Source organism: Gallus gallus, chromosome 4 (assembly GCF_016699485.2).
Source record: "Gallus gallus isolate bGalGal1 chromosome 4, bGalGal1.mat.broiler.GRCg7b, whole genome shotgun sequence".
NCBI lineage: Eukaryota > Metazoa > Chordata > Aves > Galliformes > Phasianidae > Gallus > Gallus gallus.
Genome location: NC_052535.1, coordinates 27,225,800 through 27,240,454, shown reverse-complemented (window position 1 = coordinate 27,240,454; position 14,655 = coordinate 27,225,800). Strand labels below are relative to the sequence as shown.

General features: G+C 37.8%; 1 long non-coding RNA gene across 1 annotated transcript; it reads right to left on the bottom strand.

Moving 5' to 3' along the window:
- Positions 1 to 4,285: 4,285 nt before the first annotated feature.
- LOC121110807 lies at positions 4,286 to 14,409 on the bottom strand. Its single transcript, XR_005859334.1, has 3 exons — positions 13,421 to 14,409; positions 7,200 to 7,274; positions 4,286 to 4,563 (listed from the first exon to the last, which is right to left on the bottom strand). It is a non-coding gene; the product is annotated as an uncharacterized LOC121110807 (long non-coding RNA).
- Between the last annotated feature and the right edge of the window lie 246 nt (positions 14,410 to 14,655).

The following is a 14,655-nucleotide window of genomic DNA, read 5'->3' as shown; positions in this document are numbered from 1 at the left end:
TTTTTTTTTTTTTTTTTTTTTTTAACCATATATTCAAAGCGCTGCTAAATCAGAGTAACAAAAAAGTAAAAGAAAAAAAAAAAAAAGGAAAAAAAGGGAATCTTCTGTGACAGCCTACCTTCTTGTAAGAGCTCTATGCCAAATTAAATGCAGTCATCTGTAGGTGTCTTTGTAAACAGGCAGTAGGAATAGCTCTGAAGCAAATGAAAGGGAAGGTTTGCTACTGAAACTGTTCTATGTAACTTAGCTTTCTGTGAGCTTACCAGTAAACTCTCCTATATTTTTGGATGAAAGTAATGAGACACTGATCAATTGCCTTAAAATTCAAAGGGAAGAAAAACTGATCTTGCTAAGGAAGACAACTTCTTAAATATATTTGCATGAGTATATACCAAGTTAGTTTTCTAGTAAGCAATTAAAAAGATTTTTCACTAGCATAAGACATATCATAATGCCTGGTATGCAGAAGAAAGATTTCCATCCACCCTCTCAGAAAGTTAACTCTCTTAAAGTTGTTGCATTTTAGGCACCCTTAAACTCTGACAAGTAAAAGAAAGGAAATAGTCATATTTTAAAGTTTTCTATTATACAGAAGCTTGTAGTGATAGTGACACATGCTATGAAAAATAATCTTAAATCTCAAAGAGAAAAAATACTGAGGAAAGCAGTGCACATGTACAGAATCAAATGACTTGATACTTAAGTTCTTTCCCAGGCTGCCATTTTGCATGTTTTGAGTTCTTTTTACCTTGCTGTCAATTTCTGCAGCAGACTCTTCTGCAATGGTATCAGAAAGCAGTTTATGCTTAAGAACCATAACTTGAGCCATGATATTCTCATTTTGCTACATCCTGTGACTAGAAGTGGCATTCAAAAAACAATTTTTCCATTTTGACTGCACAATACTGTTACTCAAGTTCAGCCACCCTGCATGTTTCATGCTACAGTTTTTTATTCCCCCAAAGTCTCTCATTCTTAAAACAGTCTGTAGAATATAAAATTATTTAAAGTGGGAGAAGGGTTGAGCATCTAGAGGGTAAAGCTGCTGTTTAAAAGAAACTTGATGACAAGCTGGAAGAATCTCATGAAGCTTGATAAAGGAAAAGGCAGAGCCTTGTACCTTAGATGCAATATTCTCAAGTACCTGCACTGTCTGGTTGGTGGTGGAGGAAGAAAGGCGTGGCCTTGGGAGACTGGAATTTCAACTGGATTTGGCCCTGAGCAATCTTACTTGCTGCTGAAGTGGCATCAGATTTCAAGGTTAACTCATTTGAGAAGGATGATGGATCGGATAACTTTAGAATCTCTGGGGAAGAAAAAAATTCTATGACTCTATTGCAGTGAAGTTTCCTTCAGTGGGGTATGTGAAAATGCAACAGTAGTGCTCAACATTTAGTTAAGTAGGAGCAAAAATGAGGTATACATTCTCCCCGTTACATCCACTTAAAAAACAAAAAGGTATCTCATGCTTTAAAAGGAAGTTGTTGTCTTCCCATTTCATTAGTTTCTGATCTCCTAAAAGAGATTGTTCATAGAAGGAGCATCCTCCTTCTATGATTAGCTCTCAAATGCCAAGAGAGTACGCAATGCATTGCTTTTTTTCAACTGTAAGTTTTATTGCTACTCCTTCCTGAGTTTGCTACTGAAAATGGACAGCTTGTGAAATACTTCAACCTGTCTGGCTTCTGACAGGTCTTCCTACAAAAACCTGAGTTATCCAAGAACCGTCTGCTTGTAGCTGTCACAGCTAACTATTGCTCCACAACCTTCACTTCTAAAGAAAAGTCCCTTGGGAATCACAGAATAGCAATGACATTAGCCAGAAACTGAGTCCAACTTGTGGCAGATGAAGTAAAATCAGGAGAGGAAAAAAAAAAAAAAAAAAGCTCCTTGTCACAACTTTGAATTTACAATGACTGTTTTCCCAGTTTTTTCTAATGAATGACAAGACCACTGCAAACATTAGACAAGTTTATATGTTTCTTTCAGAAAACTGCAGATAAATGCTGGATGGGGATCTGAGCAACCTGATCTAGCTGTAGGTACCCCTGCTCGCTGCAAGTACTTTCCATTCTGGTTTGCCTACACTGTGTTCTCCATCTGTTTTTTAAGTATTCCAACTACTGTTAGCTTAAAGGTTTTTATGTACAGACTCCTTTTCTCAAGATTCTGATGTAAAGTTTCTCCAGTGTCACAATAACAAATTATATGTGTTTATATAATGCACTTTCAAAACACCTTCCTTGCATTTCTTTAGACTTTAGACTTTTCCTGCCCATATATTAATTAGGAAAATGTTCCTTATGAGTATGTATTTAAATTACCTGTGTTTAATTAGATATTATTGCTAAATAATGGATTGGTTCCTTGTATCAGAATATGAGACTCTCACTAGTTGTAGTCAAGTTGACACACATGAATTTCTCAATGAGAAGACATCTTTGGATTCTGGCAATGCTAGATGCCAGCTGATCCAATGACTAGAGGCCAGAGAAGCCCAAAAGATTCTTCTTTCTTATTTTATTTCAGTTGCAAACAACAGAACTTAAGATGGAGATTTTTTCAGATAAATATGTGTTGGCTTCAGAGGAAAGGATTGTTTTTTGTTTTTTTTTTTCTTTTTTTTCTTTTTTTTCTTTTTTTTAATGAGATACTATGAAAGTTCTGTGTTGTCATGCTTTCTCCAAAGGTCCTTTTTCTGCACAGCCATTGTGCTGAAAATGCCTTTGCTTTGAGGGGAACTAAGCAATGTCAGGTTAATCCAGTAGTAGATTCACCAACTTCCACCCTAAGCGTAACCTATTTTTAAGAGTTGCTTACAACTCTACTGCAATAAATACCCTTCTGCAGCTATTTGGAAGCATACCAGTTGTCATTTAACCCTGCAGGTGCTTGCTCCCCCCTTCTTCTCATCTGGATGGGGGAAAGAACTGCAAAAAAACAAACTAGAACTCATGGGTTGAGATAAAACTATTTACAGAGATGGAGAAAAGGTTAATAGTTATAACTATATATTTATGTATATATATGAATGTACGTAACAACTGATGTACGGTTAACTAGCTCCCCAGCAAACAGAAGAGAGTAACTCCTCTCTCTTTAACATTCTTTCTGCATGAAGTTATATGGTATAGAATACCATTTGGCCAGATTAAGTAAACTGTCCCCATTCCATTCCCCTTCAGCTCCTTGGGCCCTTTGCTGAGAACAGCCTTGGCTCTCTGTACAACACTGCCCAGGAGCAACTATGAACACATCAGTGTGTTGTCAACATTGTTTTTCTCCTAGAACTAAAACATGGCATCATACCAAGCACCCAGAAAAAAAAAACCAAAACAATTTTGTCCCAGCTGAAACTAAGAAAATACCTTTTGCTTATTTGGAATTAAAATCAATTAGCTTGATAGGTGAAATAACATCTTTCATGTTCTTAATTGACAAAAATTGTTCCACAAGTATTATTTAAAAAATAAAAATAAAAAAATCCTATGGCTTTAATTAAGATAAATAATTACCATTGAAAAAAAAGAAAAAAACACCAGAAAGTTAAACACTCTTCTAGTTTACACATTCAGCAATTTACAGGAAAACAGACAAACAAATAAAAAACTAGCTAGGATAAAATAAGAACCATTTCTACAGAACAAAGACCAAAGCTCTCATTTTGTATATCATAGAATCATAAAGTGGCATTGGTTGAAGGGGACATCAACCATCATCACATTCCAACCCCCCTGCCAAGATCATGCTAAAGAGCATGTCCTGAGATAACACACGTGTCCTGTATATGTCCTATATTCTAGGACTTTATTAGCTCTAACATTGTGATCATTTAAAGGTTTCATTACTTCAGTCCCATCCTGCAGTGCAGCAGACTACAAACCTAATTCTCCATTCATAGCTGTCCACTTACTTAGCATTTCTGTTTTTCTCAAATTTGTGCATTAAAGAAATGCTAAGTGGAAAAATGAAATTACAGGAACAATGGAAAACAGGCTGGTGTTGCAACATTTCTTGCCAAGATGAAATCAAATATGAAAAATATATCAGAATCAGAAGTCTGAATGTATACTTTAGACTTTTATAAAATTAAGTGCTAGAGAAGTAAAGAGAAAAATTGAAAATGAATTTGTGAGTATTTACCCAAAGTGAAGGATGTGAAAGTCATCATGGGATGATTTTTTTATTGTTACCCTCGCACTTTCAGGGAAAAGTAAGAGATATTCATTCCTTTCTGGTAGGAAATAAAATTAGTTCCATCCAATTGTGATCTTTCACCAGCTTACCTTCCCATGAAATTTATGTATAATTATCTAAATAACGTGATAAGTATCCAATTGTATCCAATACAATGAGCACTGTGCACATCATCTTCATGCCACAAAAATGATAATCATTACAGGTAACTTACTTGTGGTGCTCTGTATTCCCATGGTGGAAATGTAACAACTGCATAAATCGAAAACGGGCTTTATTTTAAGTTGCAGCTTCTTCAAAAAGCAAAGCATCATTAAAGTACTCAGAAAACCAAAAGAGCTGTATAATCAATGGCTCCCTCATAAGCTGTGAATGGAAAGTAGAAAAACAATATAAGTACTGGATGTTAGTATTCAGAATATGTCACTTCAAGGTTCACAGCCATTATTTGATCTACATCATTATACCAAATATTTCAATTAAATAAGAATAATTAAATAAGAAAATGATTCAAATCTAACTTCAGAAGGATAATTGTCTACAGTTAGAAAATATTTTTGCACACCTATCTTAAATGTATAACAATGGAAATATGACTTCATCTAAAAATAACATAATTTTACCTAAAAATAGGAATCTAATATATGCTTCCATTATTTAAAAATACCATATTTTTAGATAATATAGCAGAGATAAATTATTAGTTGAAGTTAATATGCTTTATTTCTCCATGTATTTTGAATAAGTGATGCTGCTGAAAAAAAAAAAAAAAATACTATTTTGGCTTTTCTTACTGTATCAGCTCCCTCGTCCACTTTACTACTAAGCTGTGGAAAGAGCTGTACCAGCGAGGCAGCAAGGAGGGGTAAGAAGCAGTAAGTTAGAGATAAGGATATTTGAGACATTATTGCCTTCAAAGAAATGCATGTGGAACCCTCTTCAGGGGAAGCAGTCAGTCCTCAGAAAGAGTCCATGCTCCTGATCTAAACTAGACAGCTGTTGATAAGCTCCAATGCATAGGCTGAACTATGACCTTTCTGCCTATAAATGCATTTTGGCCATTACTGCTTTCACCCTTCATCTAATGCCTAAAAACCAAACCTTAGAAGACACGTAAAAAGTACTTACTTACTTCTGAACATGCTCTAAAAGCTATCCCTCAGAGCAGATTGAGTTTATTTTGTAATCTCTTTATAGTGGCTGAGCAATAGAAAATGTACTGCACAGCAGTCCAGAGTCAGTGTCTCATTTTAAATTGCTTGAAACATCATAAAAATTATGTTGGTTGCTCCAAAAGTAACAACTTCTATGTATGTCCATGAAAACTCCATCAGATCAAGGAACACAATAACACTATTTGATAGAGAGAGAATTCTCCACTACTGAACACCAGTTTTCAGCATGGTTGCCACCATTAGCCATGCACGTTCACCAGTGATGAATGAGAGCCTACGTGTCACAGTCATAAAAGTCTGCACAAGCAGAGGTGATCTACTGTCACCACTGCTGATATGCACTACCTGCCGCCTCACTGTGCTTGCATCTCAGTGGTCAGCCAGTATGGATGAATATCAGTAGGTGCATTTTTTCCATGTTGAGGAATTCCACAACACCCCTTGGTTTCACATGTGCTTCCATGTCAGACAGCGTTTTGTGAGACTGCCCCTCTGCTGCCAACTGTCTCATGGCAACAAAATGTAATGGAATATTGGCAAGAAAGTTCATTCTCTACTGCCACACCACCAACATCTGCCTCTCACTCATTATTTTTGGAGCTGCACTCATACTTTGCATTGAGACACCCATTCCTTTCAAAAATGAAGGGTTATGATGTTGTCAATGACATTTGAATAAGTATTTTTTATTCAACTTTATTTTTCATTAATGGATGGATTTATTAGTTTCTAGTTCTCAGCAACAGCCTCAAGAACTCAATGCTAGAAAATCTCCAATTACTCTTTGAAAAATTTATAAATATTTTAGTGATCTAATCAAAGTAAAGGAACAATGGAATATGATTTAGGTATGTATTATAAAAAGACCCAGTGAACAGCACAATCTATTTTTGAGTAATTTTGAATAGGAATGAATTCCTTAATTTCAGTCTGTTTGAGAATAATTTATGAGCAGAATAAGAGAAAGTATTCTTGAATATGTTATTATTTTGTTTCCCCCTTCTAATAAAGGTTAAAAAAATTGAAAATATATCCTCATCTAAGCCTGAATTTCTCTTTGAGAAGAATTTGACACAATCTGGATGACCAATTTTCTTCTGTAAAAACAATGGCTTGGACAGGAAACTGGGACAACTGAAAGCAAAAGAGTGAGGGAGAGGGAGGTATATGCTAAGAATTTTTTAAAAGAAAATTTAACTTGTACCTTGCAAAGAAGAGCAAATGATGTATTTTAGTCACTACTTACTTCAAGATAATACACATTCCATTGATTTTACTCTCACTTTAGTTTTTTAAATGGTAATTGCCTACTTACCCTGTTCTTATCAGTAATCAGGAGTAATTATTATATTTCTAAATGACCAACAACAACTACTGTGTCTTGTTTTGTTAATTAAATGCTCTTTAGAAGAATATATAACTTGCAGTGATGACATTTCTTTTTCTTGGCTACCAAGCTGACATAACTTTATTATCATTATTCTACCTGTATAAGGCAGTGAATGCAAAACTTCTAAAAAGATTATGTATAACACCTTAAATTTATGATTTATGATACAGAAAGAGTTCCAGCATGGGACCAAGTGGAGGAAATAAGGTGATTTTTCACCATAGGATATGCTGGGGATCTTATTTTGGGCTAGCTTCCAGATTACACCATCTTTAACTTGAAGGTATCATAAAGCCTTGTTAGAAAAACAAGAAAGTGGAATTCATGCGGTGCCAACTCAGCCGAAGTTTGGGTAGTTTCTCTGTTTAAGCACTCACTGCATGGTTAAAGGTCCACACTTGCGTTAGTTATTTCAGAGTAACTGAAGAAGTACTCACTCTGGAATCATTCTACAGCACAGTGTCACTTATGCAAGCTCACGAACTCATACAATGAATGCAAGCTCATCCTGTCTATGAAAAAAATAAAAAGGGGATCAATAGAAATTTGGGAGTCCACAAAGCATAAATTAAGAGCTACAGAATGACAAATACAGGTTATTCATCTTTTTCCCCATAATCAGTTATTATTAATGGTATAAAAGCATAGGAGTGAAATGTTTATCTTAGTCTTATCATTTTTGAGTAAAAAAGAAACATCTTTAGTACATTCAGAGGTTGTTTTTCAATGAAGATGATATTTCTGTGGAAAAGAAAGAGACAAGGACATTTCCTTCTTACAGAGTTTTCTACAAATAAATGAATCACAACAGAAAATACTGCCTAAGAAATATCTTCAGCACAAGGTTGAAAAGATTTAAATCCTGCGATGTAGCATAGTAAATAAAATCTTTTTTTCCAGAAAAAAAAAAAGCTGTTCTGCATGACCTTTGTCAAATCAGAATGTTTTCCACTCATAATAAAATACTGGTATTGTCTCTGAGAGGCCACACCTTGCATAATCAGCGACCTTCAGTTCTCTTCCATCAGCCCGGAAAGTGTAGGCATTCCTCTGAACACATCAATACCTTTTCTGATGTTCTGAAATGACTCCTTGTTTTCTCAAGCAAGATTTGAAGGTAATGCACTGTAGTTCTTAATATTTGTAAATCTCATGAATTTATTTGGCCCTTATGCTTTGAATGTCACACCTATTTCATTTGGTAACTTATTTAAAAAAGGGAGACATTTTGCAATCAAAAATAACGTGGTACCTTTTGACCTCTCATACAATGCTCATGCAACTCAAGTTCTGGCACCATACAGAGGTTATTTCTGTCTATTTATACATCAGTTTTGCCATGTAAGTGTGGCTGTTTATTTGAAAGTTATATGTAATCTTTGAAATCTATCCAAACTGTAGTAGTTGCAACTGATCATATGCCCATAGGACAGTTGTACTGTATTTTATTTACACCCTTGCAATTGTCGCCGCCCTTGAACAACTCCGTACTTTTTTTTTATTATTATTTTTCTATAGAGGCAGAAGAGCATAGACAGTGTGTCTGAAGAAAGGAAACTAAATCCAGGATAACTCTAATAACTAGTACAGAATTAACTGGTAATATTTAATAAAGCTTGTATTGCTAAATGTTATGCTGAATTGGAAGCAGCTTGTTTGAGTATGCAGAAACTTCACAGTTTCTCATAGACTTTTTGTATGTGCTCAAGAGAGTGCTTAAAACTGTTTTTTAATTAACATTTCACTCACCAATTATTTGAAACTAAGTAGGATCCAAAATACAAATGACAAAATAGAAAGATGGAGAAGCAACTTTGAGTTAAAGGGGTAGAAAAACAGAATAAGTAAAGTGAAGTTTCCTAATGTGATGGTATAGCATATTTATATGAATAAAGTAGACTAAATTATCCCTGTCTGGACATTTTACGTTTATGCAAGGAAACCTCAAACCACTGAGAAACTGAAACTTAAACCAGGTGTACTAGAACACCTAATGTAGCTGATTTAGAAGATTCTCATTAGAAGAGGAGAATGTTTCTAGTGTTCCTGAGCAGATTTTAAGTTGTTGCAGAATCTGCTATTAAGTTCAACATCAATTTAAGTAGCAGGCTTTATTCAAATTATTTGTCATTTTTCTTTAAAAAAAATAGTCAGATAATAGTCAGATTTATTAATACACAGTAAATGAAGCATTTGTGATCTTGAGGAGTGTGGGCCTGGCAAAGAGTGGACTCAGGACCCTGAACTGTGGAAGAGCAAACTTTAGGCTGTTCAAGGAATTGTTGGACAAAATCTTCTGGGAAGCTGTTCTTAGAGACAAAGGAGTGGAAGAAATCTGGCTACTCTTTAAGGATGCCTTTCTGAGAACGCAAGAGCTCTCTGTTCCTCAGAATAAGAAAGCAGGCAGGAAAGGCAAGAAGCCAGCATCGCTTGGCAAGGACCTGCTGGCCAGACTGAGGGAAGAGATTGTACTGGCTGTGGAAACAAGGGCATGTCACCTGGGGAGAATACAGTGATGCTGTCCAGACTTGTGGAGAGGGGATTAGGAAAGCCAAGGCACAGGCTGAACTGAACTTCATGAGGGATGTTAAAAACAACAAGGAGGTATTCTATAGGTACTTTGGTAAGAAGAGGCAGGACAAAAAGAGCATACCTCCTTTGGTAAATGAGAAAAGAGAACTGGTTACAACAGATATGGAGAAGGCTGAGGTACTGAGTTTTTTGCCTCATCTTCCCTGGCAACTAGGATTTGTTTATCTCTCACGTCCCTGAAGTTTGCATCTCTGAGCCTTTAGGTGGGAACTGGGAGAGTAAATCCTCTTCCTCTGCCCCCCCCCTCCCTCCTCAGCTGTAAGGGCAGACATAGTCTGAGATCTCCTCACAAGACTGAATGTATACAAATCTCTGGGGCTGGATGACATGCATTCCAGTATCCTAAAGGAGCTGGTTGACATGGTTGCTGAGCCACTCTCCATCATATATGAAAAGTTGTGGATGTTGGGCACAGTTCCCAGGGACTAGAAAAAAAGGAAATGTCACTTCCATTTACAAGAAAGAGAGGAAAGAGGGCCCAGGGAACTACAGGCTGGTGAGCCTGGGAGTATCTGTGCCTGGGAGTATCACGGGACAGACAGATACTCCTAGAAGACATGTCAAGGCATAAGAAAGGTGAGTGGGTGAGCTGAGACAGCCAACATGGCTTCACCAACAGAAGGTCATGCCTGACCAGTCTGGTGGCCTTCTGTGATGGAGTGAAAATGTTGGTGGACAAAGGCAAGGTGACCACTTGGACTACTTGGACAACTACCAAGGCCTTTGACATGGTTTCCCACCACATCCTTATCTTTAAATTGGAGAGATACATATTTGAGGGGTGAACTATTTGATGAATAAAGAATTGATTGGAAGGGTTGACAGACGGTTGTAGTGAATGGCTCTATGTCCAGGTGAAGGCTGGTGACAAGCAGTGTTCCCCAGGGATCTGTCTTGGGACCAGTGCTTTTTGAGTGCACCCTGAGCAAGTTTGCCGATGACACCAAGCACAGTGGTGTGGCTGACACGTTAGAAGGAAGAGATACCATCCAGAGAATCCAGAGACATCCAGAGAAACCTCGACAAACTGGAAAGGTGGGCCCATGTGAATCTAACGAGGTTCAACACAGCAAAGTACAAGGTTTTGCACATGGGTCAGAGCAACCCCAGATACATATACAGACTGGGAGAAGAGCCCCTTGAGAGTAGCCACACAGAGAAAAACCTGAGAGTCCTGGTGGATGAAAACCTGAACAGGAGCCATCAGTATGCGCTTGCAGCCTGGAAGGCCAACAGTATCCTGGGCTCCATCAGAAGAGGGTGTGAGAACCCTTCTTTGTCTTCTGTCTCAAAGCTTGCTTCCTTAGGTATTCCTTGTGATAAGACTCTTAACTGATATGTGGAGGTGGCAAATGATGGGGGCTACCATGTGACAATCAACATCACTTTGACATTTGAAAGCACCTTCCTCCAGAGCTGCTTGCCTCCGGAAGAGAGTGCTCAGGAGTGGTTACTGGCGGAAGATCTGGCCTAATAGCCCCAGCTTGGTGTGGAAAACTGGGGAACAACACCATCGTGCTCTGTGAAAAACAGGATGCAGACGGGCATCCCTGTTCCCTCTTATCTGCTGGCAAAACCCAGAAGAAGATAACAAAGGAATTTCTGCTGAGATCCCAGAGCCAGTAGCTGCCACTCCAAGGAGAGCTGACTCAACCACTTCGGATTTGAGCTGTCACTCAAAAGAGAGCTGACTAGACCACTTTGGACTTATAAATAAGTTTGTACTGCCATCGTTGTCGTCGTCATCACCATGGACACCTTTGTCAACAGAACAACAACGCCCGACGACCCACCACTACTGAAGATCAATGACTGAACTATGAGTCACGCTGGACCCATGGTGGTGACTATCTCCCTCTTGCCTCCTATAGAGACTCCTTGCTTCTATTTTCTATCTTTTCTGCTGCCCTTCTCCATTCCCCATCACCCTAATTTGTACCTATAAAGACTCCTTGCTTCTATTTCCTATCTTTTCTATCGCTCGCCTTCCCTTCCCCATCACTCCAACCCGTAATACTGTCCGTCCTCCCTTTCCCCATCTCCCTTATTAAGATTTGTAAAAAACTAGTCGGACCAGCATTTGAACCATTGCTTCTTAATCTCACGCCGGGTATACATATATCAAAGAACCTCCTCTCCCTCCTATAAATTTGGAGCCAGACAGAGGGGTGGCCAGAAGGGACAGGGAGGGAATTGTCCCTCTCTGCTCTGCCCTCACGAGGCCCCATCAGGGGCCTGTACTGCATCTGGGTCTCAGATTCTCAGTACAGGACAGATGTGGAGCTGTTGGAGAGGCTCTAGAGGAGGGTTGAAAAGGTGATCAGAGGGCTGGGACACCTCTCCTGTGAAGACAGGTTGAGGGAGCTGGGCTTGTTCGGCCTGGAGAAGAAACGGCTGCGAGAAGACCTCACTGTAGCTTTCCAGTATTTAAAAGGGGATTATAAAAAGGGGGTGGAAATCAACTTTTTACAAGAGTAGACAGTGATAGGAGAAGGGAATGGTTTTAAGCTCAAGGACGGAAGGTTTAGATTGGATGTCATGGGGAAGTCCTTTACAAAGACAGTGGTGAGGCCCTGGAACAGGCTGTCTGAAGAGGTTGTGGATGCCCCGTCCCTGGAGATGTTTGAGACCTGGTTGGACGGGACCCTGGGCAACCTGGTCTAGTAACAGTTCTGGAGGTTGGTGGCCCTGCCTGTGGCAGAGGGTTTGGAACTCTATGATCCTTGGGGTCCCTTCCAACCCAAGCTATTCTATGATTCTTACTGTTCACTCACTCTTAAATTTTGGGTTTTCTAAACGTATACGTAAGCAGCTAAATGTAAAAAAATCATTCCCCCCCCTCCCCCCTCCACCGCCAAAACCCAGCCTATTTATATCTTATTCTTTGTGAGGCTTCATGCTAATAAATGTTTGATTAAGTGGGCAATGTAGCTGAATAGAATTGATATTAATAGATCTAATATGAATAAATACACATTTCCCCACTTGTTCAATTAAGGAGTGTCTGACTAACACAAAGCTGGAAAACTACGTGAATAGATAACATCAAAACAGTATTCATAAAAATTGGATTCAAAATACCCAGAAGAGCTCGTTTTCATACTCAGGGTATCTGCATTAGAAGTTATACAACATGCGGAGGCAGAATTGGGAAGCTGAGGGAAAAATTGCTGTTATAGGTGAAAATAAGCTGTTTCTAGTTTTATACTGAAATTCAAACCATTTGGGGTCTAAGTCCTTAGGCAATTTTCTACACAGAAATTGATTTAATGCTGTTATTATTTTTCCCTCAAATTGATTAAATAAGACTGTGGAAGACATTATACTTTTAAATACTCCTATCATTTATGGAAAAGATCAGATAATATTGAACTCCCTCAGATCTGGTTCTTAGTTGCCGCAGAACAAAATTTTTGGCCCCTCACCACAGTGCTAACTGTACACTTCTATTCACAAATACAATACTACCAGTAGCAACCATCTTATTAGTAGCAGTAAAAACAAAGCATGGTGTTGCTTTAAAAATTATCCAATTCAAACAGAACACATTGTCAAAGAAAAATCATAATGTACTGGTAACTGAATAAGATATAACATATTGAACAAAATCTTCATTACAACAAAATAAAATACTGGCACGGACTTGAAAGAAAGATGGATGGAGATTTTTTTTTTTTTTAAAGCAATCACTGCCAGAACAAGCTAAGCACATCCACATAATTGTCACTGATGGCAAAAACAGCCATGCTAAATCATACCTACATCAAAGATTCTCCAAACCAACCAAATTAAAACCAGAGGAATACTGCTTATTTCTGAACCAGCACAACTTCAACCTGTCCAAAAGATAAATCTTGACCCTTCATATTTAAGCACACAGTTTCTTCAGCTGAAGGTAAAGAATACTCTAAGAGCAATAGTAAGCCCATCTATTTCAGCGGTTTGCATACATTCCATGCTGTCTTAAAACACATTTTTCAAAAAGAATCCAAGTAACTGGCAAGATGAGTAATCCGCTGAGGGAAAAAAAAAAAAGCAACAAAAAAAACCACAACCCATAAAATACCTTAAAAAGCTTGTTTGTAACTTAGTCTTGTTTCTTCTTCAACTTATCCTGGATTAAAAAGAGCAGAGCAGTCTGAAAAAGTGAGAAAGAAACAAATCAACTGGGAAATAAATGGATGAGACAGAGTGGTATAATTTGTTTGTTAATTGCTTAACAGTAGGGGTAGTAAATCTAATAAATATATATAATTGACTTACCAAGATGCAAGAGTTTAGGCCCAAAGTGGTGCTAAGCAATTTACTTGTGACTTACAGATTTATAAGACTTCTCTGTTGTTCAGTCCAGTGCCACTTGCTTTCACTGGAATATATAAGACATCCAGTAATACTAGTAGAAGTTATACGAGGGTATTTAAGCATGATGTTTGTGCAAATAAAAGAGTTATTGTCCTTCCTGCATAGAAACTTTGTTTCAGCTGTATAGTATACAACTACATATATTTGATATGTATAGAGATACCAGTGTCAACTGAACATCAAGCCAGTTTAGTACGGTTTAAAAACTAGCGTGATTTTGACTGCTCAGTTACAGATACCCCACACAAGCATAGGAGCGCAGGTACCTTATTGTTTATATACCTCATTCCCACCTCCTCTTCCCCATTTTACATAGTTGAATTTCCTAAATACAGGCACAAAAAGAGTCACAACTTCTCTTTATCCTCATCGCTTTTCTTTGCATCTTACTGAGTTTTGTTATGCTATATCTACACTGTTACATTTTACTGTACTGTTTTAAGGTGGAGAGGATCCGTACACAGCATTCAAACTGAGGTCAAGTGACAGATGTATATATAATGGCTAAAAACGCTCTCCACTTCCTTCTCTTTATTTTTTTTTCTTTTAATAAAATATTTGGGGTTTGAATACAGAGAAATAGAAGCTAAATATTGTAGAATTCCAACACTACTCAGTAACAAGGTTCTCACAGTAAAAGTTAATTCTATATATACTATTATACATGCTAAGTTACAATCATTTTTCTTCCCATGTTCATCACACTGCGTATATTGACATGGAAATTCATCTGCTAGTTTACCACTAATCCCCAAAATGGTCTTTTGTATCTTTTTGGCCATTACCTATGTCTTTGTTATGGTGAATAACTTAGCAAACTGTGTCACTTCACCATTCGTTCTCTTTCTCACTTCACTGATGAATACATCCCTGTGGACCCCCACGGTGATCTTCCAGCACAAAAACTGACCGGTAACTCCTCCTTTGTGTGCTATGAGC